This window comes from Mustela erminea, chromosome 5, assembly GCF_009829155.1.
Source record: "Mustela erminea isolate mMusErm1 chromosome 5, mMusErm1.Pri, whole genome shotgun sequence".
NCBI classification, from domain to species: Eukaryota; Metazoa; Chordata; class Mammalia; order Carnivora; family Mustelidae; genus Mustela; species Mustela erminea.
In genome coordinates this window covers 43,683,771-43,706,959 of record NC_045618.1, presented here as the reverse complement: position 1 = coordinate 43,706,959, position 23,189 = coordinate 43,683,771, and the positions used below count along the sequence as shown (strand labels likewise).

At 42.0% G+C, this 23,189-nt stretch overlaps 1 non-coding gene across 1 annotated transcript; it reads right to left on the bottom strand.

Moving 5' to 3' along the window:
- Nucleotides 1-12,218: 12,218 nt before the first annotated feature.
- On the bottom strand, nucleotides 12,219-12,330 carry LOC116592178. Its single transcript, XR_004286357.1, has one exon. It is a non-coding gene; the product is annotated as a U6 spliceosomal RNA (small nuclear RNA).
- Between the last annotated feature and the right edge of the window lie 10,859 nt (nucleotides 12,331-23,189).

Here is a 23,189-nt window from a genome sequence, read left to right as displayed (position 1 = left end):
GCAGGCATATGCTGTGTCTACATGATCCATAGAATGAGCGGGATTTGGTTAGAGAGAGGAAAGAAGGGAAACAGGGAACCCCACACAGAAGATACTCATGGTTGCTGCAGAATGTGAGTGGGGCACAGATGTTCCTTTTTGATGACCTCTGAGCAACTGGGAATAAAGAAATCTGTGCTCTGGAGATCCCTTAAAAAATAAGCACTAAGTTTTCTCTAGTCACTCTCTTATATTCCAGAGAGCTACATATTAAGGGAGAAAATGATCTTGATATGGAATTAAAGAAATCATTTGTCCTTTCTTGTGGCCTATATTCAGCAGCTATTAAATTTCTATCATATGTACTTTTTCTATGATAAAGTTTGAGTTTGGAGGTTAAATTTGAGGCCACCACACACTGACTCCACTAATAGGCTTCACAGACTCAAGCAGCTTAGACCCACTCTCACCCCAAGGTCAGAATCTCCTGCAGACCACATCCTACACAGCAAAGTGTGGGCCCAGTTACAGTTCAAGGTTTCAGCTGCCAAGGTTTTTGGTTTCCAACTTGATATTTTTTAGGGGATATTCTTTACAATAGGGCTCCTTTAAAAAGGTAGTCATCTTTACCATCCCCTTTGAACCAAGAATAACGAAAGCAACATACACATTTCTGGAGGATACCACTCCTTCAGGACGAACAAGGTCAGGGTCCAGAGTTTACATTATCTCTTGACAGGTTTCTTGGCAAGGGCCATCAGTTATCCTAGGGGTATTGCCAAATTTTCCTGCCAGGGTCTCAGGGCTTCTTGACTGGAGTTCTGGGCATGGTGGTTCTTTCAGCAAGGATAGGCCGGCCCCTGTAACAGTTCCTCTGTCATTTATAAAGCTTGTTGTGTATGGGAGTACCTACAACATGCCTCTCCCTGAGCTTGGCAGTGGACATACCAGAGGACAAAATGGAAGAGCTAATGGTAGTCACTAGCAACAGCACCCAGGGCTTTCTCCTGCCGGAAATGGTTTCCAGAAACTCTTCTTTCTTCAGTTCACAGTGTCTACAGTGTTTCTTGCCTCTTCGAACAATCCTAAGCTCCTATCTTGCCTAACTTCTTCCTCCACTGTGTTCCTAGATCCTTTTTTAAAACTAGGGTAAAATGCACATAGTATAAAAGTTACCATCAGTGACACATAGCACATTGCCCATATAGCACAGTGATAGTGGCAACTATCACTATCAAAGAAACTTCTGTACTTATTAATAACTGTTGCTCCCTGTCATCTCCTGCTTCCATACTCTCTCTCCTCCTCCCTCCTCCTTTTGTCTGCTTCCTCCACACCCCCCCCCAACGAACACTATTCTGCTTTCTGTCTCTTTGAATTTGCTTGTTCTATATATTCTTAAAAATTGAATCATGCAATAGGACCTTTTGAGTCTGGTTTCCTTCACTTAGCATAATGTTTTCAAGGTTCATCCATGTTAAAGCATTTGTCACCATTTCCTCATTTCCTTTTAATTGCAGATAGTGTTCTATTGTATGGGTATACCATATTTTGTTTATCCATTCAATTGATGGACCTTGGACTCCAAGGTGTTTCTAACTTTTGATTATTATGGATAGTGCTGCTGTGAACATTGGTTTACAAGTTTTCGTTTGAACCCGTTTTCATTTCTTCTAAGTAGAAGTCTATGAGTGGGATTGCTGAATTATATGGTAATTCTCTTTATTGAGAGACTTCCAAACTTTTTAAAACATTTATTTGTTTTGAATGGGGGGAGAGGCAGAGGGAAAGGGAGAGGAGAATCTCAAGCAGGCTTCCTGCTGAGCACAAGCCATGTGCAGGTCTCTATCCCAGGGCCCTGAGATGAACCTGAACTGAAACCAAGAGTCAGATACTCAGCTCACTGAGCCATGCAGGCAACCCCCCCAACCTGTTTTTCACACAGTCTATGCTATTTTACAATCCAACCAGCAATATGTGAGGGTTCCAATTTCTCCACATTCTTAACAATACTTGTTATTATCCATTTTTAAATTATAGCCACCCTAAAGGGTGTGGTGTGAAGTTGTACCCCATTGTGGGTACATTTCCCTAACAACTGATGATGTTGAGCATTGTTTCATGCACATATGACCATTTGTATGTATCCTGTGCAGAAATATATATCCTCCCCTGCCCTGGTGTTTGCCCATTTAAAAATTGTTTTTAGTCTTTTTGTTATTGAGTTGGAAGAGTTTTTATATATTTTGGATAATAGAGTCTTGTCAGATATATTTTAAAGAACATTTTCTCTTATTCTGTAGGTTGTCTTTTTACTTTCTTTTTAGTGTCCTTTGATGCACAGAAGTTTTAATTTTTTTGATGCAATTTATTTACCTATTTATTTCTTTTATTACTTGTGATTTTGGTGTCATATCTATGAAACCATTGCCAAATCTAGGATCATTGAGATTTACCTCTATATTTTCTTCTACTTTCTTCTAAAGTTTTATGGTTTTACCTCATATATTTAGAGGATTGATCCCTTTTGAGTTAATTTTTGTATATAGTGTGATGTAAGGGTCCTACATCCTTTTGCCTGTGGTTATCCAGTTGTCCCAGGACTGACCATTTGTTGAAAGACTATTCTTTTACCATTGAATAGTCTTGGCATGCTTGTCAAAATCAACTGACTTTAGATTTGTGGCCATATTTCTTGAACCTCAATTCTAGTTCATTGACCTATGTATCAGTGTTATTCCAGTACTACATTTTTTTAAAGTAGACTCCACACCCAGTTTGGTACCCAATGCAGGACTTGAACTCATGACTCTGGAATCAAGACCTGAGCTGAGATCAAGAGTCAGACACTTAGCTAAATAAGTCACCCAGGTGTCCCAGTACTGTATTGTTTTGAAGTAAGCTTTGCAGTAAATTTTGAAATCAGGAAGGAAGCATTAGTTCCCAGAAGTGTTCTTCTAGTTCAAGATTTTTTGGCTATTTGGAGCCCCCTTACAATTCCATATTAATTTTAGAATGAATTTTTCCATTTTTGTAAAAAAACTTTCTTGATTTTCTGGATAAAAATTATATTCAAACTGTGAACTGCTTTGGGTGTTATTGTCATCTTAACAATATTAAGTCTTCCAATCCATGAACATGGGATGTCTTTCCACTTATTGATGTCTTCTTTAATTTCTTTTAGCAATGTTTTGTTGTTTTCTGGTTGCAAGTCTTCTACCACGTTGGTTAATTTTATTTCCTAATATTTATTTTTCTTGATACCATGTAAATGAAAAAAAAATTTTTTTTAAAGATTTTGTTTTTTTGACACAGAGAGATCACAAGTAGACAGAGAGGTAGGCAGAGAGAGTGAGAGGCGGGGAAGCAGGCTCCCCGCTGAGCAGAGACCCCCCCACCCCCCACCTCAATGAGGAGCTCCATCCCAGGACCCTGGGATCATGACCTGAGCTGAAAGTAGAGGCTTAACCCACTGAGGCACCCAGGTGCCCCTGAAATTGTGTTCTTAATTCCTGTTTGGATTGTTCATTGCTAGTGTATATAAATACAACTGATTTTTGGTTTTGTACCCTGAAACTTTGCTGAATTTATGATCTCTTCTAATTTGGCGGATTTGGGGGTATTTTTTTTTTTTTGTAAATTTATAAATTCTTTAGGATTTTCTGCATGTAGGATCATGTAATCTGTGAAAAGAGAGTTTTTTTTCCCCTTTTTCAATTTGGATGCATTTTTTTCTTTGAATAATTGCTCTGGCTAGAACTTCCAGTACAATGTTGGCTAGCAATTATAAAAGTGAGTATCCTTGTTTTATTTCTGATCTTTATGGAAAAGATTCCAGTCTTTTATAATTGAATATGATGTTAACTGTAGGTTTTTCCATAAATGTCTTTTATTATGTTGAGGAAATTCCCTTCTATTATTTCTAGTTTCTGATTTTTTAAAATCTCTTAAGGGTGTTAGATTTTGTCAAATATTTTTTCCGCATCAATTGCAATGATTATATGTTTTTCCCCTTTATTCTATTAATGTGGTGTATTACATTGAGTTTTTTGTGTTGACAAATGTTTGCATTACTGGGATAAGTCTCTATATACTTTTAATATTCTGAACTGTTCATTTCTCATTTCGTTTTCTCTTATTTATTTCCAGCTGTATATTTGTATATTTCTGCATTCATCTTTCTCCACATTTGTCACTCTCTCAGTTATTATTGTTTCTCTTTTATTACTTGTATGTTTTACTATCATCATCTCAAATAATTGCCTTATATTCCACTGTCACAGACAGTTAAGAACCAAATTAGGAATAGAGGGCAGAAGGACCTAAGGAAGATGACACTACTGACAAATTTCATGGGCAGATCCCACTACCCTAAGTCAGGATGAGGTTACAATGTCCATCTTTCCTATAACCAATTCTTATGGATCAAGAATATTGATCCAACTGGAATCTTTTAAGATTTTACCCTAGAAGAATGGGGGGAGGGAGGAGCTACCATATTTAGGGTATTGTTATGTACTACTGATAGTCTCCTTGACCAATGAGAGGATATCTACGTAACAACATTTGGGGAAGTTTAGAAGCATCAGGAAAGCCTCACTCCCTGAAAGAACTAGACCAACCCCTGCTATAATGCATTAAAGTATACCATTGGAGCTTCATTTCCTTAGTGAAGGGACTGGCCTTTCTTAGAAATTTAATGCTCTGGCAGACAACTCAGATATTTTTTTTTTAACTTTTTTTTTTTTTTAAGATTTTATTTATTTATTTGACAGAGAGAGAGATCACAAATAGGTAGAGAGACAGACAGAGAGAGAGATGAGGAGAAGCAGGCTCCCTGCTGAGCAGAGAGCCCAATGCGGGACTCGATCCCAGGCCCCTGGGATCATGACCTGAGCCGAAGGCAGAGGCTTAACCCACTGAGCCACCCAGACGCCCCGACAACTCAGATATTTTTAAATGTACATGAACAAGTTCAAAGAAGGGGAGAGAGCAAGAATGTCAGATGTACTTGGGAAGAGATTCTAGGAAAATGGAGGAGAGTGCACAAAAGAATAGGTTGGGAAGTCTGTAAACGTACTTCCCTATTGTACAAATGGGCCCAGGGTGAATTCTGAGAAAAGGATCCAAAAGACAGAAGTTATGTTCTGTAATCAGAATGCCCTTAAGGAAGGTAAATGCCCAGATTTGTCCAGGACAAGTCATGAGACACAGGTTTCAGAATGGACACGAAAAATTTCTCTTCTGAATGAGTAATAATTCAGTTTCCAGGTTCCAGCTAAGTTACTCTAAGGCTTTCTCAGTTTCTATTAACAAGGAAAGGAGTTTAAAGTATTTTCAAAAGTCTAAATTCTTACCTATCATAATGCTACCAGCTTTCAGCCTTTCATTCCATTTCTGGTTCCCATCCTACGTGCCACTTTACCCCCTCCCCCCACAGATCTGACTACTATGGGAAATTCCTGTCTCATATTTTTTTACCCCTAAAACCTGATCTTGGTTCTCATCAAAACCTTTCAAATTCTTATAAAATTGTCCTGTGTGGAGAAATACTAATCCTTAAACTAAATACATCAGCTGTAAAAAAAATATCAGAAAGATAACATTTCAGTTAAGTTTTCCTATTTGAAGTTGCCTTTAGCTTCTAACTTGCAGTCATTTCTTGTCTGATTTTAAGTTATTGAGCTGTTTTTCTGCTGACAATTGGATCTGTCCCAAGGATGACTTCAGTGATAAATGCCATGGTGTCTCCATCTTTGTCAAGCCCCAGTCAACCAAGGAAATGAACATTCATCCCCACAGGGAGAAATGGAAAAACCAAAGTGATCCTATCTCCATGTGTGATCTTTAGGTAGGAAACTAGAATGGCTGAATCCCTGTGTTTTGAAGGTAAGCCACCTCCGGAGCTCATTATTTGGGAATCTCTCTCTAAAGTACTTATGTATGAATTTAATTCAGTGTTTAAAAAACGTACTTTATTCACATAGCCCTCAAACTTGTCTACATCAGTGTGATTTTAGATCCTTTCAGATGATTGAGAATGGAGATCTAGAAGAAAGGGATGGCCATCATGGGTACCTAAGAAGTGGAAAGAAGGTGTTGAAGGAACCAGCAGGAGGGCACTGACAGAACAAGGCCCTCATTTCTCCCACACCATCTACTGATGACACCAAGAGGAGGCCTTCCGTCTTGTGGAGCAGGTACCACTAACAACCAGAGGAAGCCCTCTCTGAGGTAGCTAAGACCAAGACCTTTTCAACCCCACCATGCAGATAAGGAAGGATGTCAGGATACAGAAGTGACATCAGGACTTTTCTCCATTTTAATCCTAATTGAGAACATTCTTGACAAACACCAACCCTCATTTTCTCCAGCAGAGCCACTTAGCAGCACCTGCATTGTTTCAGGTCATTTAAATGATGCCCAAATTGAGGGTTAGATTTCAACTTTTTAGCTTGACTAGAGGAGAAGCCTTGTGGCGAGCACACCAACTCATACTCACCCAAAGCAACTTGCACAGAAAAGAGTTAACAAAGCAGGCCTGAGACTGTTCTCTAGAAAGACCTATGTGCAAGGTTGGCCCTTGGCAGGCATCAAGGGATGTGTGTTTTGGGAACTGGGATTTAGGGTTCTCACCACCCTAACTGATGAAAAAAAAAAAAAAATTGGCCCACTATGCCTAAACTGTTTGCACAAATAATGTGATATGTGCTGAACACCTGCTTCTCTGAGTCTGAGATTTGGGTACACAGTAAGCAGAGAGTGTCTATACATATAACTCTCAATAAAAACCCTGGGCCCTGTGTCTCTAATGAGCTTCTCTGGTGGACAGTATTTCACATGTGCTGTCATAACTCATGGCTGGGGGAATTAAGCATTTCCTGTGTGATTCCAGTGGGAGAAGACTCCAGACTTTGTGCTCTATGAAACTTCTCCTTTTGCTGATTTTGCTTTGTAGCCCTTTGCTGTAATAAATCACAGCCATGAATACAACTATATGCTGACTCCTGGAAATCCTAGAGATTCATCGAAACTGAAGTTGGTTTTGGGGACCCTCAATACACCATCCAGTTCTTTTTTTCCTTTATTCTGTTAGTTCTTATACCTAGAAACACTTAGAGGAGGGGGTGGGAAGAGGGGGTGGAAGGAGAAATAATTCTGTCCTTCAATCCCAATATATTCCTCCTTGTCCCTTTCCATTTCTACTCCATTCAGACATACTCCTTAAGCTACTTATGTTTTCTCACATTTTCTTCTCTCAGAATTACGGAAAAATTCTTTTAAAGAAGCTTGCCAACCATGACAGAAATGCCTGAGGTATTGTTCGTTCTAGGATCTATCTTCCAGTTGACAGCAGCGTACTTCCTGTATGTGAGTTTCTGATACCGCGAGCCTTGATTTCTCAGTCTTTACTGCCTCTTTTAAATCTCCCTCTTTTAATTTAATCTCCCTCTTTTACTTTAATCTTCCTCTTTTAAATTTGCTTTTCCCTCACTATAGTATCCATCTACATTTTTGGCCTGTTCTGGAGCTGTTCCTCAATCTGTCTGTCTCTCTGACATAAGCTCAATACTGGAATGTTTGTGTGTCTTCCTCTCACACAGCTAAATAGGTTTCAACAAATTTTTTCCTGGGAGGCCTAGAGAAAGACACCATCTGAGTTTCTGAGTACATGAGTACTACTACTTGAATCATCTCTCTGTGAACAAAAAATATTTTTCTCTGCTGGGCCCCACTGAGCGAGAAATAATTGTGTGGATAGTACCTGTTCCTATTAAAATCTGTGCTCCAGCCTGGCTGCCTGCAGGCTCACCCACATTCAGCAATGAAGTGGATATTTATATAGGGGGTCTACATCTTTACCTAATACACAGCTACATACAGGCCAGGATCTCCATCCTTTAACCCAAAACATCAGGAAGTGATTTCAAGTCCTACACTTGGTCAGCAGCAAGGGCCAATCTTCCCAAAGTCCCACCATCTTGATTAAAGACTTGGAGATCCATACCCAGTCCTTTTTGGCTGGCCCTTCTGGGTCCAGGCGACTTAAGACACAGCCACTGTTTTGTTTTAGAACAAAACAATAATAACCTTCCTTCCCCTCCCCTACTCCAATAAAAATTATTGTTGCAAAGGCAGAGATAATAGAACAACATGCATTCTGCTGTCTCAACCCCAAAAGGTTTTCTGTCACTCCTGGCATGTTTCCTAGGCTTCCAGATAGGGCCTCAAGGCTTTCTGGCAGGTTTTCCAAAAATTTCAAATGGGGGCTTCCAGACTTCCTTTTGGAAGTTTTAGGGTTTTATGTTAAGATTTCAGGACATTCTTTGTAGAAACTATAAGACTTGTCAAAGTTTCCAAAGCTTCTCCAAAGGGGTTACAGGTCTCCTTGGAAAAGGCCATAAACTTCTTCTCTGGGTTATTCAAAAGTTGTAGGCAGAAGCTCATAGCATTGTTTTCAAAGAAGCAGGGAGCAGCTGATTATTTTTAGACAGGGAGGCTTCTAGAGGGTCCTATCAGTGTATGCTTTCCTCAGCCACCTCCTTTCATTCATTCATTCAGCAAACATTTAGAGAGTAATCTACCATGTCCTAGGCACTGAGCGGGGTCAGATTTATGACACATAAAATCAATGTCAGGGAGCTCACAGAGCTGCTCTTAAGGCTCTCCTGCTGGTGGGGGCAGCCACCATCTCACCCTGCCTTCAGCTCCCACAGGATCTCTGGTGTTTAGAGCTTTGGTTTCTTTCCAAGCTGAACAGCTCAGGAGTCTTTTAGCCGGGGAGGAGATACGCTCTCCAGCAGCAGTTTTGTTCCAAGCTCTTTCAGATAGTTTCCTAAAACCTCCTATGGAATGATACAAGGAGAGCAAATCTAAATCAGCCCACCAACTACAATCCTAGGGCCCTCTGGCATTTCTTGGATGAGACAATGGTAGGGCTCTTTAAAGAGCAAGAATTTAAGTCATTTAGGACTAGCCCTACTCATTCGTACTTTGGTGGCCTGGTAGCAACTCTTTTTGCCACACTTTTGAATTTATTCTACAAGCCACACCTAAAGAATATGTTCTCTAAGGAAACATTTGGGGATTGGGGTTAAGCCCCTCTCATCTTTAAGAGTTTTGCTCAGCCAGGACCTTCCATACAGCTTGAGATTTCAGCCAGCTTCACCCCTCTATTGCAGGGACTGACTCCTATTAAAATGAAAATCCCCCAGAAGATGTCCAGCTTCCATCAGACTTTTTTACACTCCTACTGTGAGTGATCAGATCCCTTCAGGAAAGATAAGCGAGAGCAGGTTTTGCTGTTTGAAAGGGGGAGAAATAAACAAGCTTCCCTGGATACCTGAGAGGAAGAAAGAGGCAGCTTGAGGGGGTACGAAAAGACTCCAAATACATTTTTCTATTAATAGCTGGTCATCAGATTAACCCTGAAAACAAGATCCAAGTGAGTGCTAGAAGTGATGTGATGCCTACAGCCAGGGGACATACTCTCTGAGAGTATGGGCTCTCCTGCAGGGCTCAACCTGCAGGGCAGCCTTCCAAACAGGTAGTAGGTGGTCTCTTCCTCCCAAATACCCAGTACAAGGACCCCATAAACCCATAGTGATACCCTTCTCTGCTCGTTGTACATTTCCACACCTCTTCTATACAATAGATAAGAAAAGCCTGAGGGGGGTTGGTCTTTGAAAGTGGAGGACATCACACAGTGTACCTGCAGGTGCTATCACTGAAAAGGACTAGGTAGACTCAAGTAGAGGAAGAATAACAGCTAACCTCCACAGCAGTGTAACACCTCACTAAGCATTCCACGGATTGAACTCACTTTAACCACCCAGTATCCCTATGAGGTAGGTACTATCTATGATTTCATTCTCATTTTACTGTTGAGGAAACTGAGGAACAGATTTTAAGTAACTTGTCCAGTGTCACACAGCTGGTCTAATAGCAAGACTCGATTCCTGGAGGTCCCTCCTCTGACTCAACTCTAAAACCCCACACCTCGCCATGGTCACTGGGCATTTCTCTGACAAAACTTATTTCCCATGACTTTTTCTTCCTTTCATTTTTTTCTCCTATTGTATGAGTTCAGCTGCTGAAGACCACTCTTGCTTGGTCCCCTCCTCCTCCTGGGACAAAATTTTCTCTCACTTTTCCATCTCTGGCCAATTTTGTCAATCCTTTCTAACTTGGCCTTTGCTCTGCTACCCCTTTCCCAAACCAGAAGCCTTGGGGACCAGACCTCTCTCTCCCCTTCCTTGGAGCTGGGAGCTGAGACAGTGTGTGCAGTGGCAAGAGAACCAACCCACAAGGTCAGAGCAGGGTGTGAATGTGCGCATGTTGCCAGCTTCTTGGGGCTCCCTGCTGTCCCCTACCTCTCCTTTCTCACTCTTTGTTCATGTTGTTGCTCCTCCCACCCCACCCACCGTCCTTCCCCACATTGTGTGCTGCTGTATCTATTTTTCTCGGCCTTGCTTTCCTTCTTCTACAGGTCAATCTCTGGAATATTCTTTTTCTCAGTTTACTTGTTCTATATCTTGCTGAAGTTATATCTGTGTCTGTTTTTATTGCCCTTTTTTTTCTTTCAAGCCAGCCATAAGAGGGGAACAGGAGTTCACTACCCCACGATAAAATCTGTTCTCTTTTAACATAGTTTAGAGGCCTTTGCATCTGTCTTCAGCATCAACTTTGGCCACTTGTGCTCCAACATGGTGCTACAGCCATAATGAACTTCATTTTCCCCCTAAATATGCTCTGCCCTCCACAGGTTGCCCTTCCTGCTGCTGGAGAGACTTTACCACCCCGAACCCAGTGCTCAACTAACTCTCTTCCATCCTTGTTAAGACTCAGACACTGCTTCCTCCAGGAACCATTCCTGGCTGAGGCGTCTTTCTTATGAGTGTTTTCACCCTGTGTTTCTACTGCTAGAGCAACAATCACATGAACTGTCTATTTGCTTATACCTTTCTCTCTTAGAATCAGATCTTTGAAGGCAGATTTACTTCTAGACACACAGTACAGTAAAAAGCCTTTCTTGTAGCCTTCCCTCCTGGTTCTTCTCTCCCCACACCATCCTCTAAAACACTGGCTCATTTTTGCCAGATTTGGAGATTCTACAGGCCCAAATACTATCTGTGTTTTTCCACCAAGTCTAAGGAGACTTCAGTCCCCTGGGGGTGTTTTTTTCTGGGGCTTCTGGTGTCAACTTCTCCTCTTATTAATCATAGAAGAAAGTGAGATTAGGTAGAGATTTTGTGGAGTCCTTCCAACAACTGTGTTGGTTGCTCTACTTAGGGGTAGGAACCTGGAGGAAACCACTCACATGTCAGTTCCCAAATCCACTGTCTCTAACAACAGTGTGCTCTCCTCCAAGGCCAGCACCACAATTGCATTCTTTTCCTCCCTTACCCAGTGCCCTGAGGAAACAATTGTTGAAAATCTTTATTCATATGTATATGTGTATGTGCGTGTATGTACACATATACACACTATCTACATGTATGTATAGGTAGTAGTTCATTTACACAGATTTCATTCACATACACACACATGGTTTAGGAGTACAGGATGGGGATGGGATATAGGTCCTAGATGACAGGTAGTACTCCCTCCGGTTTTTCTGGATGCATCTGTGAAATGTGTTTGGGCCATGCGTTGGGTTCTGAGAGGACACAATCAGTTTCAAACCCCTTTAAATCTGAGCCATGAACATTTACATAGTCTCCTAAAGGAAAATAGCTTCTGTAGCAGCTGTTGCCAGAGAAAAACTATATCATTGCTTAGCAGAAGTGACCCCCTTAATGCTTTGCCTGCAGGATTCTGTTTATTAAATGAGTATCTGAACATTGTCCAGTTAGTTTGCATCCTCTCCTTTCTCTGCATGCTCCCCAACACTTGAGAGAGAGTGTGAGCCATGTTGTGCTGAAATTTCTGTTGCTAGCTTCAGCATCAACCAGAGCCTCTGGCGGGGCCCGTTCTGCTCTGGACTCCCTCCCAGTAGAGGCAAAGATAACATTCTAGCCACTGACCCTATATCCCTTCTCCAGCAGCTGAGAGCTCAGAATTGTCTCTGTTCTGGCATAGTAGTCCCCTGGCTGAGCCGTCCCATGGACCCTCCTGTGCTCCAAGCCTTTAGTTTCAGTAGCTTTTTGGGGGAACTTATGTCACCTCTCATATGGTAAATTCCTCAATCATCTTCCTTTACATGATTTTTCTTACCTATTTTATTTACTTTTTTTTTCAAAAACTAGGAAACGCTTCATTCACAAACTTGCGTGTCATCTGCACTCAGGGTCCACACTCATCTTCTTGGTATGGTTCCAATTTTAGTTTATGTGCTGTCAAAGTGGGCACTTTTCATAGCTATTTTAAACATTTCCTCTTCCACGGGAATTCTAGGATCATCACATCCAATTTTGGAAAAACAAACAAAGATTCATAGGGACGTTATTTTTAAATCTCCCACTGTATTGTATTTTTTTAAAGATTTCATTCATTATTTCAGAGAGAGAGAGCACAAGTGGAGTATGGGGCAGAGGGAGAAACAGACTCCCTACCAAGCATTGTGCCCAACTTGGGGTTTGATCCCAAGACCCCAGGATCATGACCTGAGCCAAAGGCGGACGCTTACCTGACTGAGCTACTTAGGTGCCCCTCTAATTGTATTTTAAAAATCAAGTTCTCCTTGCCTACCAAATAGTTTTTGCTCGATACACTTAGCTGCTGTATTGTTAAATGTATACATATTTTTGACAATTGATTCAACCTAGCTCATAATCATACTGCTATTTCTGTTCTCTTATATAAATATTTGCATTTGTCTGTTTCTTTTTTTTTTTTTTTAAAGATTTATTTATTTGACAGAGAGAGATCACAAGTAGGCAGAGAGGCAGGCAGAGAGAGAGGAAGGGAAGCAGGTTCCCTGCTGAGCAGAGAGCCCAATGAGGGACTCAATCCCAGAACCCTGAGATCATGACCTGAGCCGAAGGCAGCGGCTTAACACACTGAGGCGCCCCGCATTTGTCTGTTTCTTTATTGTCAAGGTTTTGGAAGCATCTTGTTTCAAGTGTATTTCTTGCTTAATGGCATATAACAGGGTTGGTTTTTTTTTAACCCCAATAACCTAGTCTCTTTTAATAGGAAAATTCAGCCCATTAATATCACACAATAATTGTCCTACTGTTACACTCCCGCTTATTCTACTTTATGTTTATCATTTAATTGTATCTCTTTTATGCATGTTTACTTTTTTCTTCATGTAGTCTTCCCTTTCCCTTGTTAATTCAGAAGTTCTCTATTTTTCCATTCTGCTATCATTACCTACCAGTACTTGACATGCAGGATCAAATGCATGTTTCTTTACTTCTGAATAATTAAAAAAAAAAAAACTAAATATTCTTCCACTCTCCCCCTTCCCCTCAATTCCATACATGTTATGGAGAAATGACTACACCCAGCTACTCAGGCCTACCTGTCTGGGGTTGGGGGGACAAGCAAGCAGAGTGGACTTGGACCTGAGAGTAGGACTCCAGGGGCCCCATCAAGTCCATGTCTCCACAGACAAACTAGATCTGACCATTCCCAGTGACTGATACTGAAAACCCTACTTTTAGAGCTGGAGGTCCCTCTTTAGGCCTCATGGGACCAGTCATTAGACCCCTTAAAATAGGCCAGATGAGGCTGATTGGGACACTGGAGAGTAAGATGAAGGAAGAGGGTAAGTGTGCTGAAGGGAAGTGGAGGGGATGTCACTTGAACTTGAGGCTGCTCTGCCTGGCAAGTTAACCTCTCTTGGCAAGTACAGAAGCTACCCAGGACTGAAGCCTGTGTGTGTGTTGGAAAGGATGGGCACTCTGGACCTAGGCTCTCACAGGGAGAAGGGTAAAGGCAGGAGGAGGAAGAGCATGGCTTGGGATCTGGCAGGGAAAGGGAAAGATGGTGGAAGATGCAGTGACCATGGAGTCTATGGTAGAGGAAGGGGCTCTGATGTGGAGGCAGGACTTTAAGTAGTTGTCCAGGACAGACTGGGTCCACAGCAGGGAACTTCCTGCTATGGAAGAGGTGGAGTTTTGAATGGTGAGAAGAGGGCAGTATCCCAGGGTCTAGCAACTGAAGCATCTCCTCTTGGAGCATAGACTGGGGACAGTCAGGGTCAGCCTTGGGCAGGGATAGGCAGGGCCTTTTACCTTTGGCCCTCAGCTGGGGGCTGCACTGGGAGGTAGGATCAGAGCCTGAGACTCTCAATGGCCCCTGGGGGGAAGGTGGAGCCCCCAGCTGTGGTCAGATTCCTCCAGAAACCCAGGCACACCTAGACTTTAGCACCCCTGAAGAGACTGGAGGTAAGAAGGCACCCTTTCTCAGGGTCGGCAAAAGGGTTCTTTCAGGAAAACATCTTTGCTCCACTCCCTCATACACAGTACACACAAAGAGATGGGGATACAGAAGAGAATAAGGCATATGCTAAAGGAAGCCTTGGGCTCCTGGGTTAGGTAATGGTGGGAAAGCAGAAAGAGGGCCACCAACTCTCATTTGCATAGTATTGACTATTTGACAGGCACCATGGTGTATGGAAATCCTTGCAAGTTATCATTCCTTTAGAGATGAAAAATCAGAGGTTGTGTTTAGATAGCTTGCCCAAAGTTACATACCTAGCAAGTGGGCAAGCTTAGATGAAAACCATCCTGTCTGATTTCAAAGCTTAACAACCTCTTAGGCTCTCCCAAATTATTCTGAATACTTTGGTAGCCTTAATTTGGGATCTAACCTTACACTTAACAGTGAATGGGGAAGCAGCCCAAAGATTGAACAAATAAAATATGGTAACAGGGCAATATGTTTTCAGTTCACTTCTGTATTTGTTTTTCTTGCACACACACACAAATGTGCAAGATGGGTTGGCTAGTCCCTCCTGTGGGAAGATAAAATCATTCATCTTCCTCTGCCCTCAAACCATGGTCAGAATACCCACTAATCTATTGCACACGATCTTCCTGCACCCTGCACTAAGTTAAGCTGCCCTTTCCTTTTCTTTCTCTTACAACCATAATGTAGGAAAAGCCTAGAAGTATTAGAGGAGGTTCCCCAAAAGAGTAGACAGTCCCTTGATGAGATTGTTAATGGGGTTGGTCTCTTCTTCCTGGTTCCCAGTTTCTTCATGTCTCTGATCCTCATGAAACTGAAAATGTCTATTAAAATATATGTGGATGGTAGAAAATAGTTAATTAAAAGGACAATGGAGAACATCTCCTCACTTGCAAATAACCACTGGTCTCATTTTGACATCTCTCTCTCTCCCTCCACCCCAGCAAAGAATAAGTGTAAGAAACAAAGCTTAATTGTTTGGGGAGCAGGGGTGGTTATGAAGTGATTAAAGTTTTTGGAAATAAAAATTTGTGCCTGCTATTTAAACCATTGGAAAGTATTCAACAGACTCAACTATCTTAACTTTGTTATCATAGTTTAAAGCTTGTCATCAGTGAGTAAATGTTCAAGTAATAGGTTTTAAAAATGGTATGTGTGAAACATACTGGTTTTTTTCCTTCAAACTTAGAAGTTTAATAAACCAACTACAAAAGATTATAATAAGGTGGTGAGTACTGCTATCTGTGAGCATAAGCCCTTTGGACATTAAGGAAGAGCAAAGAAAGGATATGTTGTAAACGAGAGAGGCCCAGGAAAGGGTGATAAAAAGAGAGCACAGAAAGTACCAGAAAGACTTAGAGGGGGCAGAAACATGGGAGAACAGGTGCCTCCAATGCTTCTGGAAAAGGGGGCCATGGGGCAGGGGGTTTTTGGAAACAAGAGGCAGGGTAGGAGGGCCTTCAAACCAAGCGGAGAGTGGAGACAGGAATGGAGAGATCACTCCATTTCCAAGGAGAAATGAGCAGTAGGAAATGCATGCCTGCCCCACCCTCAAGATCCAGAAAGGTCTGTGTCCGACCAATTCAGACGGAGGCAAGAGAACTAGAAGGGCCAGTGAGGGAGGAGAGGGCTGTAGCAGTGGGCCTCGTTAGATCCAACGTGGAGCTAACGTCCAGGCACCCACAGGGTGTAAGTGGGGTAGCCAGCCCGTGTGACAGTGCGGAGAGACGAGGAGCAAGCTGCCACTGAAGGCCACAGCAGCAGAGGGATCAGAGCCCCAGGCTGCAACCAGTGAGCTTCCACCGGACATGGCTAACGTTTGCCGCAGAGCTAGCATGAGGCAGGTAAGTGGGCTCAACGTACAGAACACCTGACGCACTAACGCACTGTCAAGGGGCGTGGCCACTCGCGGGTGGGGCTGTCAAGGGGCGTGGCCACTCGCCACCAGCCCTGCCATTGGCCAGGCCTCTGCCAGGAAGCCCTGGAAACCCTGTCCTCACGGGTCTACCCCTGCCCCTACTGCCTCAAGGCCACGCCCCCAGGCCGCTGTTGGAAGGCGTTGGTCACTCCCCACTCGGCTTCCTGCCGTTGGGCTTCCCTACTAGGGGGGTTGTTGTCACTGATGCAGGCCCAAGGGGAGGCTCAGTGGCATGGTACACCCTGAAACCTTGAACTGTTGCCGAGGCTTTGAATATATTCTTGTGGTGACAGTGGCCTTAGGAAAAATATTCTGTCTCTGGGTGACTAGGTCAGAGTTGCACAAGTCTTCTTAAAAAATGCAACCAACCTATGTAGTGGCCTTTGGAGGGACGGTGGGGGAAATTTCAAATCCTGGCAGGGGAAGGTAGGGGGGTATAGAGTAGATATTAAACTCAGTGAAATTTGTAGTTACACCCACAAATACTAAGTTTGAACTGCCAAGTGAGCTGATAACTTCTCCAGCTGAGAGTGAGGATTTGTAGCCAGCTTCTCTATAAGATAGGAGCAGACCTATTTCTTGTCCTTTGGTCTCTGTGAGACCCTAGCCATTGATTTAGTAGAGCCTGCAACTAATTCACCGGCTCACCCTGTGCACCCAGCTCAGACTGCTGTCACCACCAGACAAGCATAGGAGTTATTACAAACAGGACATACCTATTTTCCTTCTGTTCCTTTCTTTTTTCCATCAAACCCCTCTCATTAAACTCTATGATAAAACGTGTATCCCCTCCCCTCCACTTCTTACTAGATGTGGGGAAAATTCCCCAAATTACTTTTAAATCATTTTTATGTCATTAGAGAAGTCACTTAACAGGTGTGCTGTTAGGTTCACAGGATTAAACGAAAGATTATTGCCCTGAGTTCCCTCCCTAGTGCAGACATTCTGGTTTATAAGGTTAAGTAGGGTGCATGAGCCGCACATGGCTCCAAAGTTGTCTGTTAATGAGGCAAACCTTTGTGGTGGTCCTAAGTTGGAATGCTAAAATATTAGGCTGAATCTGGATGTGGGCTCACCAGAGTTGCTGGGTATTTTGGGATTGGGTGGGTGTTTTTCCTGAATTCAGAATCTCAGGAATGAAATACATAACCAACTGGGGTGGTAAGAAAGGCTCCTTTTATGGTTCTGTGGTGGGGCACTCTTAAACCCTATTTTAAAAGAGTTTAAACCTGTGTATGAATGTTCACATCCATGCTAGTAATTGGAGAAGACTTATCACAGTTGTTGGGGGCCCAGATGAAGAGGGTGGGACATCACCAGATAGTCACTCCTGACCTAAGGGACACACATGGAATTAAGATAGTCACTCCTGACCTAAGGGACACACATGGAATTAAGAAGAAAATTACCTCTTCCTTTCTCATGAATTAGCACCCTATGTTTGTAAAGGGCCTGGAAAATAGAAACAATATTGCAGAAATCACTAAAAAGCAGTCCAAATTTAATTTTGAGGGATGTTAAGAATTTGGGATCCAATCTTGAGGCTGAATACCCTTCAGTATTCAAGGTCTGGCAGTGGTATCAGAGTAGCAGAAGTCTTTGGTGGGGGATGATACACATCTTCATTGTTAGGCAGGTAGTCACTGTAAATGGCATCACCGTGGTCTGCTTTAGATGCTCTTCCTCATAGGAAGGATAGTAGGTGTTTAATGTCAGTTATGCATCCATGTTCTAAAAATGGAAAATTCTTTTTTGGTGATTTGCTTCTTTTACCTCTCAGCTCTCCCCTCCATGTTAGCATCACCAAAGTGCCTAAAATTAGGATGAGCTCTTTGTTCCAAACGGAAAGCCTGCCCTCTGTGCTGCTAGACTAGGTGGTAAGCGGTGCTGGATTTTGATGGGAACCTGGGATTGAATCCTCGAGTATCCAAAGTTTTGTCCCTTCCTCCAATTGTGAGATTATCTGATGGGGCCCAAAGCCTCTGGAACCCACATTAGAGCTGGCAAGAGGGAACTTGCAGGCGTATCAGCCCTATGGGAGACTGGATTATGATCAGGAAATGGGGCAGGGACTTGAACTAACAGTGGTGTGAAGCAAAAATTCTTGCCCAATCTCTGGGTGCTGGTAGGGGCTTTTGCTCTCTGAAAAGAGGTCCTAGGTCTGCTTTGGGACAGACTGCTTAAAGGCAAAAGGCCAGTTGTTCCTCTGCTGGGTGAGGATACACACCCTTGAAAGAGTCAGTTCCTAGGTTGATGGTAACTGGAAGAGCTTTTGGAGTGACTTTGAAGAAGCTAGAGAATAGGTTAGAAATCATAGGAATAGAAGTTGCTTGTCTTTTAGGATAAGTTAAGAGGGAAATGGAATTAATTACTTCTATTTACAGGATCTGTGGACCTTGCCTCCGTGGGTAGTCAGATGATAACACTTCTTAGATTTCTGCTTGGGCAGAAACCGTATGAAACTTAAGTTAACACTGAGGAAAGGGTAAAAGCTTAGAAGGAAGAGAAGGCCATGGCAGAAACTTATAAGGAAACTAGAGACAAAACCAGAATGACTAAATCTCCTTCCCTCTCTGTATTCCTTCTTTCTTCCCTCTCTTCCTTCCTACAAACATTTGAGTGTCTACTACATGCCAAGTTCAAGCTAGATGCTGAGAATAAAACATGAACAAGACTTACTTCCTGCTCCAGAAGAGCTCATAAGTAGTGGGGAGCTAATGTCATGGCTAACTGTAGGGCATGGGATGAGAAATGGGTTTCCAAGGACTGCTTTTTCTGTGTGTCAGTAAGGAAGAGGCTAAGAAAATAAAGACCCTCAGAATGGGTTCTGAAGTTACCTTTGCAATTGTCACAGAGCTGAGGGTAGAGAACCAGCTGACACATGTAGGCTAAGGATTCATGCCATCTTTGTGGCTTCTCTTTGGGTGGTGATACAGGTACTAGACAGAGGTCTGAAGTGAATCAGGGCTAGAATACTTCCTATGTACCCTGTGCCACAGTCAGGCACAGTGGAAGGGGTAATGTTATCACTCTCCTCTCCCTGAAGTATCTTTGTGTTGCTGTGGGTTGTCTGGCTACAACTACCGACAACAACTACCTTGAGTTCTCTCTTGGTCATTATGTGCAAAAGGGAGAATAAGGAAGTTGTGAGAGATTTGGAAAATAGGAAACAAAGAAGAAACTTCTTTATCCCCAAATACCAACAACAGCAGCAAAACTGAAGAAAAACATTTTTGTATCCAGTTTATGGGTCCCTGAAGTCCAGGAAGTTCAAGGACCAGCCCCAGGACCAGAGAAAAAATAATGCTCTTATCAGAGAATATTCTATTAGCATTTAAGGTTGGTTAAGCGTCTTTGCTGAGGCCTGGAAAACCAAAAGCTCCTAGGTTTTCACATCTTGATGAGAGAACTTCTTTGTGGGAGGTGTTTTTGTGCAAGTATTTAAAAACTTCTTATAGGTGCAGGATACAGAGAATTCCCAGAAGATAGGCCTTGTGAGGAAGTCACATTTGTTATGACTCTAGGTTTGATCTGTAAAGCGGGCATTAAAAAGTAGTTTTAAGTTTCTAGAGTTTGGGGGTAACCAGATTGGTAGGTCCTAACTGGACCTGGGAGATTTTCCTAAATGGTTTATTTTGAAAGTATTTGCTGCTGCCGAACTTAAGGTTGCCTGGCTGCAGCGGGAAAGACCCTGGAATTAAGGCACTGGCTGGGTAGATACCCTAACCCATAGATAACAAGGCCAGGTGAAAAACATTGACTCTTACTACTGTCATTTTGCCAAATGTTTTGAAGAGTGTTTGGTGTACCGAGGTCTGTAATGGCAGTCAGGGCTTTCAGTTGGATAGATATCTTTACTAAACAACAGCACCATATTTTTCTTAATAGCCATAGGCCTTTGGATGCTTTCAAAAAATTGCCTTGGACAGTATTTAATTTCCAGTGATCTAGCTCAGCTCTACAGCCTCAGCAACAAGGGCATGAAGTCGATAGCTTCCTCATCTTTTCTTCTTTGAGTAGATGGCCAAGGAACTAGTTCTGCATCATCAAGAACATGGCCACTTTGTGGAGATTCTGAAATCTCTGGCTTAGGGATTGATTAGGGGTTCCCACTCCGCTTTCCCCTGGAGGAGGTTTCTCTATGGCTATTTAGCAGATTTTACAGCATCTTTTATAAGGTTTGGAAGTTTGTTTTCTGGTTCTCATATTTCCCTTTTGGTGTATGTACTGCCTTTTCTCAGAAGATGTTGGCTGTTCTTTCAACTGACTCTCAGCTGTTCTTTGGGAAAAGGCCAGAAAATGTAAAACCACAGTGAAAAAAACAAAACAGAGCAAACCCCCAAAAATCTGTGGGTCTTCCCACTTCTGACATCTGGTTTTGTTTTGTTTTACTTTGTTTTGTTTTCCTTTAATTGGTGGTCATTTCTGTACCCAAAGGTCTGCAATTCTAATGACCTATTTTCTGGTATCCTTGCCTGGGAATAATCCATGATGGGCTCCAATCTGTAGTCTCTCATGGTCCCTTCACACTTGTTTAATTTTTAGAAGAACTACTTGTTGAAAGGGCAAGCCGTTGAGTTTCCCCTGGGTAGCTAGCAAGGATCCCAATTTCAAAAAAACTGAAAATACGAGATGTGAAGATGTTTTGAAGAAAGAACAAGAAGCCTGTGTTCTAGTCCTGGCACTACCATTATTATCCATGTGAACTCTGGCAAGTCTCCAAATTTCTTTGGGTTGTGGTTTCCTCATGGGTAAAATTGGGATGTGAATGCCTACCTCACAGGGTTGTTGTGAGGATTAAATGTGCTCTGTAATCTGTTGTACTATATAAATATTCGTGAATTTTTGTTACGATTTAAGAGCCATTTAAAAGTATTCCCTGACCATATAGCAGACATGCTAACATTTGTACTATCTGATCAAGGACTTTCATGGCCATGTGTTACATATTTAAATCGCTGGAGCAAAATTATGTCTTTACATAAATACTTTTTGTGTGTGTGAAGAAGGTCCATAGCTTTCATTGGTTTTCTAAAGGGGGGTGTCTATTATCCTAAAAAGGTAAAGCCCAGTGCTTTAGATTGAAGAGTAGGTTTCAGTAATGGGAATAAATGTATTGCTTCCAAAAGATCCCTCTTAACATGTCTGCAATAGTAGTTGCAATGTTTTTTCCATAGTGAAATTCTTCATGTGTCCTAATGACTGGCTGTACAGGATGTTTGAAACTGGGACAGAAAATTCTTGGCTACATGGTCATGGTAATCATTAGGTTATCCAGCTGCTTACAGTGTGAAGATGGAGATAGAACAAATAATTAGTCATGTGGCTCTAAGAAAATCACCTTACCTCATGGAGTCTGTTACCTCATTTGTAAAGTGAAGGATTTGACCTTGAAGATTTCCAAAGTTCTTAGTTTGAATTCTCTTGGGAAGTGAGGTCAAAGCTGGACTCGGATGAAGCCCTTTTGGGGCAGAAATGAATCAGGTTTTGTCTAAGAGGAGAAAGAGAGAGTGTCAGGGAGAGAAGGAGGGGCAGTGCATCCAGGAAACCCCAATTCTTGACAAACATGAGAAACGAGAGCCTGCTGAGGTGAAGAGTTGGGGTCATCAGGGCAGAAAGAGAATTTGTGGGCTACTCGTGAAGATCAAAGACTCTGGTAGATGAGAGACTCAACCTCCCAACTTTCACCCTGGGTCTGACTTGCCAGAACAAAGTTCTCGCTCAGTGAGTGAACACCCCATCTTCTCTGCACTCACAGATCTTCCAGTTCTTAGGGGCAAATGTCTGGAGTTTTCCCTCTTCCAACATCAGGTGATCTGGCTACTTCAGGAGAATGCTGCCCTACAAATGCCTCAAGTCACAAGTAAGTGACACAAATGGAGAGGCTGTTTGAAGGATTAACAGAACTGCTATCTGTACTGTAAGGGTTATTGGAGTCCCCACACCCGCAAGAGGAATTTTAAGAGAAAGATTCTCATTTTTTTCTACTACATTGATAGATAATAATAATAACAATAATAAAGTTCATAGTTTATATTAGGTTCACTCTGTGTGTATGTGTGTGGGGGGTTTAAAACTGGGTTAAGGCTATTTTTGTGGTAAGTGGTTGGCTGTTCACATGCTGGGCTTATATTTAACTGCCAGAGAAGCTGTCGGACTCTTCTCCAAAGTGGTAGTACTGTCTTACATTCCCACCACCAGTGTATGAGCATTTACCTTCACCAACCCTTGACAAAGTCTTTTAAATTTTACGCATTGTAATAGGTTTAAAGATACCTCATTGTGCTTTAAATTTGAAATTCCCTAAGATGAGTGGCATTGAGCTTCTTATGCTTACGGATCGGGTCGGTTCTCCTGCTCTTCATCTTTTATTACTGTATTTAAGAGTTTTGTATTTTAGAGATAAGCACTTTATTAGACACATCATATAGAAATTTGCTCTCCCAGTAAGAGACTTGTTTTTTTTTATTGAAGTGTCTCTTGAAAGAGCAGAAGTATATAATTTTGTACATTTTATTGGTTCTTTTATGGATTGTGTTTTAGTGTAGTATCTAAAAAAGTTATCTAACTCAGGGTCACAAAGTTTTCTTCTGTTTTCATCTAGAATTTTTTATAGTTTAAGATTTTATATACAGGCTTGTGATCCACTTTGTGGTAGTGTTTGTATATGCCACAAGAATTTTTATATGGTACTTCAAAGTATGCCTCAGAGCTTGTTTTGCACATGATATCCAGTTGTCGCAACATCATTTGTTGAGAAGACTATTGTCAAAGATAATTTTTCTGTATATGTATGATTCTATTTATAGACTTTCTATTGTCTTCCACTGATTGTTGATTTTTAAAAAAATATTTATTATTTGACAGAGAGAGGGAGAGATTACAAGTAGGCAGAGAGGCAGGCAGAGAGAAAGGGGGAAGTAGGATCCCCACT